Below are 12,217 nucleotides of genomic sequence, written 5' to 3'. Positions count from 1 at the left end.
GAGTGGAGGCATGTAGTTAAGCCAGAGGTACAGGCCCACCAAGTGGAGTTGAGGGATACCATATACGGGTTAGGTGTAGTAGCCCCTATCTCTTGAACAGAGTTACATAGATGTTGGTAAGAAGGGGGGACAATTTTATGTGAGGAGTCATGCATAGCCCTTTTCCATACACTTGGGTAAGAGTAAGCCCCCTTCTCCCTGTCAGCAGGGGAATTCTACAGGCAGTGGGGTCGGAAGTGACAACATAATTTCCTGGGAGAGCTAACCCATCATAAAAGGGAGGGCTCGGGTCCATGCAAAACCAGCAATGGATAGTAAGGTTAGGGGAGTATTATTCAAAGCAATGAAGGTGGCATTTAGGAGGTTCGTAAGCCCAGGGGATGGCTGCAAGGGCTCTTAGACCCATTGGATCTCTGGGGATGTGGATCTAGGTGTGGGCAAAGTAGCAGTTTTATCCAGTTGGACAATTTGGCTAGGAGCTGGCCTCTCGACAGATTTAAAAATAGTTAAGGTGGGTGTTGGTCATCCTATAGGCTGTCACACTGTCTGAGCCGGCCCCATCTGGGTCCTCACGACTGGACCCACCTGAAGATGGACTGAAAAAAGTATTCCTGGATCAGTCCCCATGGTGTATAACCTGAGGCCCCAAGTTCACCCATTAATCCATTTTTGTAGGTTTTCAAGTTCCTTTCCTTTTGGGGTGAAGCTCAAGGAGATAGGGTTGCATCTAGAGGAGGAACAGGGTCCCTTGAATTGCCTTGATCTGGGGTTTTGCTAAAGGGTTAGGCCCAGGACCACAGTTACCTGGATCAAGCCAGTAGTGATGGGGGCAGCCCAATTAATATATCCAGTAGACACACAGCTCCATGAAGCACAGAAATAGTCCCCTGGCCCCCCACAGGTACTTCTTTGGTCACCATTGTCACCTGGGAAAACACAGAAGTGGTGTTCCTTCATCCTCTTTTGGCTGAGGGGAGACTGGCAAGCATAATTTACAGTGTTTGATGGGGTGTATGATTCCCAAGCTCCTTCAAGCAGGTCGCAGAGGTCTAATGTAATCTTGGGGAACCAGGCACCTGGAGGTCCCAGGTGGGAGGAGATGTTCACAATCTTTCCAGTAGATGTGCTACTAACTACCCAGGTGAGATTTTTGGAGTCCATGAGGGGAGTTAGCTAGGGCAGGCTCTATAAAAATAAAAATAAAAAAGCAACAAGGGTTATGGTGTGGCAGAGATTTTTAGCTTGAGAGGATTGTCTTTTACCTGTGTGACCTTCCATCTCTTCTCGACTTGGTCTGACCAATCTTCTGATGCAGGCTTTAAATGTGAGTGATGTATCCAGGTCCGGACACCGGACACCTTAACCGCAGTAGGGGTGATGGGGATCACAATGTGTGGCCCCTTCCATCGAGGTCCGAGGGGCTCCTTGTGGTGCCGTCTCACCCAAACAAGGGCTCCTGGCTTGAATCAGTGCGGTTGGGCTGGTGGCATTTCATAGATGTGCCTCAGCAAGGGGTTTAGTTAACTCTTGAGTTACCTTAGAGGTGAAGGCTGGTCCACTGTCTGACCCCATCATAGAGGGGAGTCCATACCTTGGTATTAGTTCATCGATGATCTTTTTAACCACCGTTGAGGCAGTTTCCCCCTTTGTGGGAAATGCTTCGACCCATCCTGAAAATGTATCTACAAAAACTAGGAGATATTTATAGCCATACCTGCCAGGTTTTACCTCAGTGAAGTCCACCTCCCAATGGACGCCAGGCATGGTGCCCCTCTCCCTTCTGGCTGGGGGACATGACTTTTCCTCGTGGATTAGTAACCTGGCAGGAGCAACATCTGGAAAGACAGCTCTCAAGCATTTTGGTTACATCGAAAATGTGGTACAGAGTCAGGAGTTCCCATAACTTTCTCTTTCCTAGGTGAGTCCCTTTGTGAAGTTTATATATTAAGTCCTCTGCCAGCTTGTGCAGTAGAATGAGCCTCCCATCAGAGGTATATCTCCATTCATTCTTGATCTTGGTATTTTCCAGGGAAGTTAAATCTTGATTGTCCTGAGCTGAATAGGAGGGCTCTTCTGGCAAGAGGTGTTCAGGCAGAATAACCAGTAGGTTCGAGGCTATTAGGGCTGCTTCTCTGGGTGCTAGCTCTGCTCTCCTGTTTCTCTGTGCCTCCAGTGAATCCCCTCTTTGGTGTCCCGGACAATGGATGATGGCCAGTCTCTTTGGTAATCATATGGCCTCCAGGAGTTTCAAGATCTCTTGTTTATTTTTGATAGTCTTTCCTTCGTGTCATGGAGGTAATGTACTTGGGGTACATATTAAGGGATGGACAGAGATGGCTGTCACCAGCCACAAAGCAAGCCATTATGGGAATTCCAAGCCCAAGATCTTGCAGGCATTTGTGAGAGTTCCTGTTTCCCTGTGCCTCCAGTGAATCCCCTTTTTGGTGCCCCAGACAATGGATGATGGCCAGTCTCTTTGGTAACCATATGGCCTCCAGGAGTTTTAAGATCTCTTGTTTATTTTTGATAGTCTTTCCTTCTGCTGTCAGGAACCCCCTCTCCTTGTGGACATGAGCCATAGTGAAAGCGTAATGGCTATCAGTGAAAATGTTAACAGTCTGGTCTTTACTTAGCTTTAAGGCCTGAGTCAGGGCAATTATTTCAGCCCTCTGGGCAGAGGTCCCAACTGGTAGAGAGGAGGCCCACACTGTCCATGATGGACTGACAACTGCTGCCCCCGTGTACCTGATTCCTTCCTTAATGAAGCTACTTCCATCCGTGAACAGAATTAAGTCCAGGTGGGGCTGTGGAACATCTGCCAGGTATTCCCGAGTCCCATGTAAGCTGCAGAATACTTCCAGGCAGTCGTGCAGGACCTCAAGATTTGGTTCTGGCAGCAAAGTGGCAGGATTGAGAGCAGTGCTGGAGAGGAACTGGATGCAAGGGGGATTAAGGAGCAAGGCCTGATAATGCATCAACCAAGCATTTGTCATCCATCGGTCGGGGGGATTTTTAAGGACCCCCTCAATTGAGTGAGGGGTGGTGACCGTAAAGGGCTGTCCCAGCATGAGCTTATTTGCATCTTTCACCAATAAGGCCATGGCTGTGATAATTCTGAGGCAGCCCAGCCATCCGAGGCCACAGGATCAAGCTTTTTCGACAAGTAAGCCACAGGTCTCTTCCAAGTCCCGAGCATTTGGGTCAGGACTCCCTTCACTATTCCTGCTCATTTGTCAACAAGGAGTTGATAGGGCTTGTGGATATCTGGCAGAGCTAAGGCTGGAGTCTGCAATAAAGCCTTTTTAATTTCTTGAAAGGCCCTTTCCTGAGTCTCAGGCCATAGGAAGGATGACTCACTTCCTCGAGTGGCTTCGCACAAGGGTTTTGCCAGCTCAGCAAACCCGGGTATCCAGAGCCTGCCGATCCCAAGAACTCTCGCAACTGCCTGCAGGATCTCGGGCTTGGAATTCCCATAATGGCTTGCTTTCTGACTGGTGACAGCCACCTCTGCCCATCCCTTAATATGTACCCCAAGTACATTATCTCCATGACACAGAGCTGAACCTTCTTGGTGGAGACCTTATACCCCAGTCAGTCCAAGGTCAGGAGCAAATCTCTGGTGGCCTGAAGACAGCACCCTCATCCTCAGTGGCAATTAACAGGTCATCTACATATTGTAGGAGGCTTACCCCCGGGTGTGAAGCTTGATACTCCTGCAAGTCCTGGTGTAGAGCCTCATCAAAGATTATGGGGGAGTTCTTGAACCCTTGTGGCAGTCGTGTCCAAGTGAGTTGTCCATTAAACCCCTGGTTTGTGTCTCACCACTCAAAGGCAAAGATGGGTTGACTTTCCTTTGCCAAGGTCAGGCTAAAGAAGGCATTCTTGAGATCTAGACCAGTATAGACCCTTCTCCCCGGAGAGAGTGAACTCAGCAGGGTATACGGATTGGGGACTGTAGGGTGGATATCCTCTACCCTCTTGTTAACTTCTCTCAAATCCTGCACTGGGTAGAAATCATTAGTCCCTGGTTTCTTGACGGGTAGGAGAGGGGTGTTCCATGGAGATTGGCATGGAACCAGAATACCAAACGCCCTAAGGCAGTTTATATGTTTGGTAATTCCTGCCCTGGCTTTGAGAGTCATTGGGTACTGTTTTACTCTTACAGGCTGAGCATTAGTTTTTAAAGTCACCATTATTGGTGGCTGTTGGATGGCCTTCCCTGGAGGATTAGTTTCTGCCCAAACTCCAGGGATTGCTGCCTGGAGATCCTTGAGGATAGCAGTCAGTCTCTTTTGAGGGGGTGAGGCATGCACTCTCCATTCTTCTTCCAGTTGTAAGCATAGAATATAGGCTGCATCTGGTACAGTCACATCAGGAGGTCTTCTCCCAGAGAAATGGATTTGAGCCTTCATTTTATTTAGCAAATCTCTACCCAGTAAGGAATATGGGCACTCTTGGACCACCATAAAGGAGTCTGAAACTGTCTTTTTACCTAAGATTACTTCCCTTTTGGTAGTCCAAGGGTGCTGAGCGATTCCCATGGATACTTGCACCCAGGTGTGTTTATTGATCAATTTTCCCATAGGTTCTTTGAAAACTGAATATTGTGCTCCGGTGTCAACTAGGAAGTCGATGGCTCGTCCATCCACTTGTAGGGTCACCCAGGGCTCGTGGTGGAGGTTCGCCAAGCCCGGGCCCCTTCAGCTATCTAGGTTTGCCAACTGGAGGATCTTGGGCTTGGAGGGAGGCTGGGATCCCATCCTTTGAGGACATTCCCTAGCCCAGTGGCCCAGCTGCTTACAATATGTATACTGGTCTCTTTTTAAGTGGGGCCACTCTTCCTGTGGGGGTCACGGGGCTCGGGTTCCCTTTTTCATAGAGGGTCAGTCCCCCCATTTGGGATTCATTGCTCTTTCAGCCAACAATATCCTAGCCAGCCCTTTTGTTTGTCTTTCTTCAGGGGTTTCTCTGTTAAATACCTTATTCGCCACTGCCATCAGCTCAGAAAGGTTTTTGCCCTCGAAACCTTCCAGCTTTTGAAGTTTTCATTTTATGTCTGGAGCTGCCTAATTTATGAAAGCCATATTGATGGCCATCTGATTCTCTGGGGCCTCTGGATTTATGCGAGTATGAGTTCTGAAAGCCTCTAACAGGCATTCCAGGTACACTCCAGGAGACTCATCCCTTCCCTGCATCACCTGACTGACCTTAGACAAATTGGTGGAGCACTTAGCAGCTTCCTGGAGACCCCCCATAAGAATCTGGTGATAGAACTTTAGGTGTTCCCTACCTTTGGGGGTGTTATAGTCCCACCCCTCTGTTGGGTGCGTGAGAGGGAAAGCAGCTGCAATCAAATCCTCATTCTCTGTCAGTCGCCCATCATTTCCAGGGACCGCATGTCTGCATTCCCGAAGGATGTGGTTCCTTTCCTCAGTGGTGAACAGGATATTTAATAACTGTTCGCAATCATCCCAAGTGGGTTGGTGGGTAAAAAGAATGGTATCCAGGAGGGAAATCTGGGCCTGAGGCTTCTCCGTGAAAGAGGGAGTCTGTAACTTCCAATTATACAAGTCACTAGTATAAAAGGGAAAGTAGACTACTGGGGAAATTCCATCGTCCCTTGGGGGCCCAATCTCCATCAGGGGAAGAGCTCTCACAATTCTCCCCTCCCCTTTCAAGCGAGTGTGCATTGGGCTGCGCTTGGCCATGGGAGGTGCTGGCTCAGCCATGGGGGCTGGAGACAGAGACTGGGAAGGACTGGAAGAAGAGGAAGATGCTCATGACCTGCTCTCCCTAGGTCTATCCTGAGCACTCACTGGGGCCCCGTAAGTTGGAGGGAGTAAATCTTCCTCTGGCACCGAGGGAAGGACCTCGGGACCTGATGGGTTTTTGGTTTGGACTTTCTTCAGGGGAAGCAAAGTGGTTGGCCTCTTAGGACCCAATGGTGGGGGCGGCAGTAAGGGGCACAGCCAGTCGGGGGGGCAGCAACCAGATATCGCCAACCTAGGATGTATGGGATTTGGTCAGGGTGCCCCAGTGTGGAGGTGCAGTAAGAAGATGACGCCAAGCAGCTGAGGTGAAGGCGGAGCCAGCTGGCCAGCTTGGCATGCCACAAAAAGAGGAAGTGATACTGATTGGAGCGTAGCCAGTAAAGGATGTGTGATCATCTCATGAACAATATGTTATACTATGAGAAGAGCCTGCATGGCATACGTGACCTCTAGGCTGATTGGATGACAGCTTTCCCGCCTATGCTAATGCTTGCAGCTTTTGCCCTTAAATATTGATCAGCCTTGCCAATAAACAAGTTTCCTGCTTGAAGCAACTCCCTGCCGTGTCTGATTGTCCTCAGAGAGAAGGGCTGGTGAAACGGGCAGGCAGCGCACTTCCCCCTCCTCGACTCCCATCGCCATGGCCTCTCGTTCCTCTGCCTGAGACAAAGGGGTTCGGAGACTGTGGCATCTGGTGCCCCGTGTGAGGAACTAGTGCAAAGTTTCGGTCGAGGCCAATAGGGCTCTAGGGGTAAGTGAGACTCTTAGTATGGGTAATGCAACTTCAGGAAGAAATGAGCCTGCCATGAAAGCCCTATGATATTTGCTCAAAAGCCATGGGCTGGAGCTTTCGGACTCCACGGCATGCCACGTTTGGGATATAGTACTTCTCTTGGCCCCATGGGCTCCCACAGCCAACCTATTCTCCTGGGACACGTGGGAAAGGATTGAAAAGCTGGTGAGAGAATGGGAGAGGCACTTTGGGGTGGAACCCCCACTAGGGTTCTATCCCACGATGGCCGTCCTTAAGGGCATCTTCCACCCAGAGACACCTCCCTCCCCTCAACTTGTGAAAGGAAAGGCGGGGGAGGCAAAGGCGGGGGGGAAGAACAAGGAAATGAGGACGCTTGGGCCATGTTTGACAAGGAAAGACAGGAGTGCCAGGCCCAAGGGAACCCTGTTGACACACTAGCAGTGGATATTAAAGCTCAGTTGACAGTTGAGGCCCAGGAAAAAGGGGGTACCGGATGAGAGCCTGAGGAGATGGATCAGGCCCCCTCCCCACCCTGACCAAGATGAAGATCTTGGGAGGCCCCCAGCCTATCAGCAGGTTGATCAGTGCAAGCCTCTTCACTGGGGGAAGGGGAGGGGGCGGTGCCCTCCCTTGGCCCCTCAGCCTCCGGAAGAGCCAATGTACACTGATGCCTTTCCAGTGAGGGTGCAGTGCCCATCTGCCACCCCATGCAGGGTGTTTCTGGTCAACTGAGTTCCAGGGCCACAGAGACCAGCAGACTGGTATCCATGGGAGGCTAAGGACCTCAAGGAACTAAGGAAAGCAGTCCTCCAGGATGGTGCCAACTCACTGTGGGCTGAAGCTTTACTGGAGAACCTTGCCCACCACCCCTGTGTCCCTAGGAATTGGACCGATATGGCTAAGGCTGTCCTCCCCAGTCCCCTATTCATCAAATGGCTAGCCTTGTATAAGGAGGAAAGTAGGATCATAGCAGAACAAGATCCACAGTTAACCCTCAAATCCCTCTTACCTATGGCTACCTGGAGGGTACCACTGATGGTTATTCCACAGGGATGCAGCAGGTGGCCTTGCCCGCCCCATATAGGGACCAAGAAAGGTGGGCGGGACTGATGGCCTGGAAGAAGCTCAATGAAGGACTGTCAGAGGACCCCTTGGTGGGCCTAGGGCAGAAGCCTGGGGAGGGTCTTGCCGAATTTGTGGGTAGGGTGGAGAAGAGCCTTATTAGAAAGCTACCCGCTGGGGCACTCAGGGACGAGTTTACTCAAGTGCTGGTGTGGGAGGGCATGAACTCCAAACACCGTGCTGCCTGTTCAGGTCTGAAACATGCTTCGATCAGCTGGTGGGTCGTGGCCTCCCAGGATGTCGGAATGAATCAACACCAGTCTCAAACCTTGGCCCATGCACTTCAAGCCCAGACAACTTCCTTAACCGATGCATTTACTCAGGCACTCATGGCTGCCCAAGGAGACCCTAAGGGCCCGCAGGCTCATCTCATCCCCAAAGGAAATGGGGGCTGTTTCCGGTGTGGGAAACTAGGGCATTTTAAGAGAGACTGTCCAGAGGAAGTCCTCCCCGGGTCCCAAGCAGGGAGGCAGGAGGATCAAGGGCCAAGCAAGCCAACTACTCCTTGCCCCCATTGTAGAAAAGGATTCCATTGGAAGAAAGACTGCAGGTCGAGGTTTGACATGACAGGTAAGCCTTTAAACTAATTATGGGGCAGCCTCTAGCCCCGTCAGCCAAAGGAGGATTAGGAGGTCCAGGTTTACAGAGTTCACAGGCTCACTGGACAGTTCCAATGTATGAGGGAGTAAGGCCTAAGATGCATATTTTTCGGGGGGCAAGAGGTTCCTCTGCCTAGTAGATACTGGTGCCAACCACACAATACTGCGGAAGGAGGAAGTGCCACACTCATGGAAGCTGCAACCTGGCCCAAAAGTGCTGGGGGTTGGGGGGCTTTCCAGATCAGAGGAGGTAAAGGAGTTCATAGAATGGAGAGATGCAGATGGGTTGAGAGGGGAAATACGACCACTAGTGGTCAGCAGCCTCCAGTCCAACTTGTTGGGACAAGACCTGTTGGGGCAGATGAACTCTGTGTTGACCACAAATAATAGAGCCTTTTATGAGGATCTCCTATACCAGGAAGAGGCTAACTGGTTGCCTCAACGGGTTGAGGATGTTTCAGAACATGAATTTTCATATTTTCATAATTACAGAGGTGAGCCCAACAAAATTCCCCAGGTTCACCCCCAATACTGAAGGCCACTGCCCCCCATGTCCATCGTATTAAATGGAAAGAGGGAAGCCCTGTTTGGGTGGAGCAGTGGGCTCTGACCAAAGAAAAACTCGAAGCCCTTACACAACTGGAGGAGGAACAAAGGGCGCTGGGGCACCTTTGCCCTTCCACCAGCCCCTGGAATACCCCGGTATTCATCATAAAAAAGGCCTCTGGTAAATGGAGGATGCTACAGGACCTTAGATTAGTCAATGAAAGAATGGAGCTGGCGGGCACCCCCCTGAGGGGAATACCTGGGTGGCAGCAATCCCGGTGGAGTATACATTAGCAATAGCTGACAGTAAAGATCGCTTCTTTTCCATCCCCTTAGACCCAAGAGACTGTGAGTTTGCCTTCTCCATCCCGGCCTTAAATTATCAAACTCCTGACAGGAGATTTGAATGGATGGTCCTCCCCCAGGGTATGGCTAACAGCCCTGCTTTCTGTCAGACCTTTGTAGCCTCTGCCCTGCAGCACCTGATTTCGGAACCTGGGGTGTTGCTCTGCTCATACATGGATGATCTCATAATTGGACATTTAGATGCAGCTCGGCTACAGCCCTTTTTTGAAAGAGTGCTAGATAGCCTAAGGAGACAGGGCCTCGCTGTTGCCCCCAAAAAGATCCAACATGTCCCGCCCTTTAAAATCTTGGGCTCCCAACTGCTCCTGACTAAAGCCAGCCCCCTCATGCCGAGCTTGGACATCCCATGTGAGCCCACGGTGCTTGACATTCAACGTCTGCTAGGGGAGATAAACTGGCTAAGACCTTGGATACAAGTCTCAACGGAGACCTTAAAGCCCCTTTATCAGCTCCTAACTTTGGGTCCCCCAAGTGCTAAGGTACTGTTAGACAAGCAGCATTGGGAGGCAATTGAGGCCTTTCAAAAGGCCTCCGTTCAGAGGTTCTCCTCACAGCTCCCTTTCTACCTATGGATCTTACCGGGTAACAGGCTGACCATAGCAGCCTTGGTCCAGGAGAAGGACCCCTTGGAGTGGGTGCACGCCACCCTTGGGGGCATCCCTAGGGTGTACACCCTAGGAGACTAGTTGGCAGACATGGTAACCAAAGGGTGAAATCTGGCTATTCGGAGGCTTGGGAGGGACCCTGACACAATTGTCGTTCCCTACCACCTTGCGGATTTTGACTGGCTAGCAAGATCCAACGCCAGATTTGCAATTGCATTAGAAAGATAGATGGGAAATATCAGCTGCCACTATGGGCTCTCTAAATGGGCCCCGATGCTGCAGAGACTACCACTCAAACCACCCTCGGTTTTCTCAGATGTTATGATTCCCAATGGCTTACAGGTGTTCACAGATGGGGGCCATGCAGGGGCCACTTATGCTGCCTTTATGACCCGTACAGATAAAGGACCACTTAAACAGAGATTCCAGGCCTGTGACAGCTCCGCTCAATTCAAAGAAATGCTGGCACTCTTCACGGCACTACAGGACCTTGAGTCCCCTCTAAATTTATACTTGGACAACCTCTACATGGTCAACCTACTCCTGGGCCTGCCCCAAGCCCATATTAAGGTAGACTCTAACCCCATCTTCACGCTCATGGTATCCCTCCAGGGGACATTAGAAGGCAGAAGTTCTCTCATATTCATTCAACACCTGTGCAGCCATATGGGCCTACCAGGGTTTATAACACAAGGAAATGATACAGCTGATCACCTGGCGATGCACAGGGTTGGCACCTTATGGGCGTGCGGGGATCTCGGGGTGCCAGCTGCTGGGCATGGCGCCAGTCTCCTGCGCGCACCTGGGAAGCGGTGGGTCCCGCGGCATGTCTGCTCCGTGTTGCTGGTGGGTCCCTGCTTCTCCGGTCTCTGTGGGTCTCTGCTACCAGGGCTGGCCCAGTCGAGTTCCGCCCCAATTTCACCAGTGCACTCTCTCTCTGAGTTCGGGACCCGTCAGCTGCCGGGTCACGAAGAGAGGTGCGGGACAGCTAAAGCTGGATTTCCGTGAGTCGATGACGGAAGGATAGCACCCCCCGGGGAGACTGGATCATAGGCAGTAAGACACAGAACTCAGCTCAGTCAGTGGGAGACTGGATCACAGGATTTAGTGTTACAGCTCAAGACAAGTGACTCAGCTCAGATCTCAGTGATTCAGCTCCAGCTCCAAGTCTAAGTGATCCAGCTCCAAGTCTGAGTGAGGTGATCCAGCTCTGAGTCTAAGTGAAGTGATCCAGCTCTGAGTCTGAGTGAGGTGATCCAGGCTCCGAGTGTGAGTGAGGTGATCCAGGCTCCAACTTTATTGGGGTAAAACTAGGACTATTTATAGTGTAGAGACAGTAGAAGAAGTCTTAGCTGATAGGTACTTTTAGGATGCCTCATTTACATAGGGCGTTGGGCTTCTATCAGGCTATCAGACAACGCCTGATTAAAACCTGGTAGCTCCTGTGCCGGAGGGCATGTATCTTGTGATGGGCATTTCACAAAAGTAAGTCAGGGAGGAGAGCAGAAGGCACACCGCTGAGAAGAGGAGTCTCCCCAACCTCGCCGAGCCAGCTTGTGGCTATCCGGACATGGGGAGACTGCTACCCTAAACAGCAGGGGTCCCCAACAGCGCCTATATGGCACAACAGGCCAGTGCTCTCCATAACTTCACCCATGTCAACTGGCGAGGGCTCCACAGTAGGTTCCCTGATGTTCCCATTAAAGACCTAAAAAGGATAGCCCATACCTGCAAGGCTTGCCAGCCCTATTTAAAAGTACCTCCTTTACAAGGCCCGGGAGTCAACCCCAGAGGACTAAAACTTAATGTGCTCTGACAAACAGATGTCACCCATTTCCCGGCATTTGGCAAACTAAAATATATCTTTGTGTCCATAGATACTTTCTCACATGCATGCTGGGCCACAGCACATGCAGGAGAAAAAAATAAACATGCTCAGGCACATTTCTTGCAATGCTTTGCTATGCTGGGCCTGCCCTCTCAGGTCAAAACTGATAATGGCCCCTGCTTTGCTAGCTCGGCAATGGCCACCTTCTTTAAGACATGGAGTATATCTCACACCATGGGGATCCCTTACAACTCACAAGGCCAGGCAATAGTTGAAAGAAATCACCAAATGCTCAAAAATGAGCTTCCAAAAAAAAAGGGGGAATAAGCCCCCACCAGCAGTTAGGGATGGCACTGTTCACAATTAATATTTTAAATCGGGCCCAGGGGAGTTCACAATTGAGATTCCAGGCTCATTGAGGGCAGTTGAACCAAAAGCCCCAGGTTGAGGTAAGAAGGAAGGACCCGGTAACATTTCAATGGAGGGGACCAGACCCCCCCTATTAACAATGGGAAGGGGATTTGGTTGTGTTTTCCCCATGGGAGAAGATAAGGCTATTTGGGTACCAGCCAGAAACCTCAAATATCTCCCCCTACAGGGTGATGGCTCCAACCAAGATGCCTAAC

This window comes from Nannospalax galili, unplaced genomic scaffold (genome assembly GCF_000622305.1).
Source record: "Nannospalax galili isolate Female #2095 unplaced genomic scaffold, S.galili_v1.0 scaffold1051, whole genome shotgun sequence".
Lineage (NCBI taxonomy): Eukaryota > Metazoa > Chordata > Mammalia > Rodentia > Spalacidae > Nannospalax > Nannospalax galili.
This window is presented reverse-complemented; position numbering follows the sequence as displayed.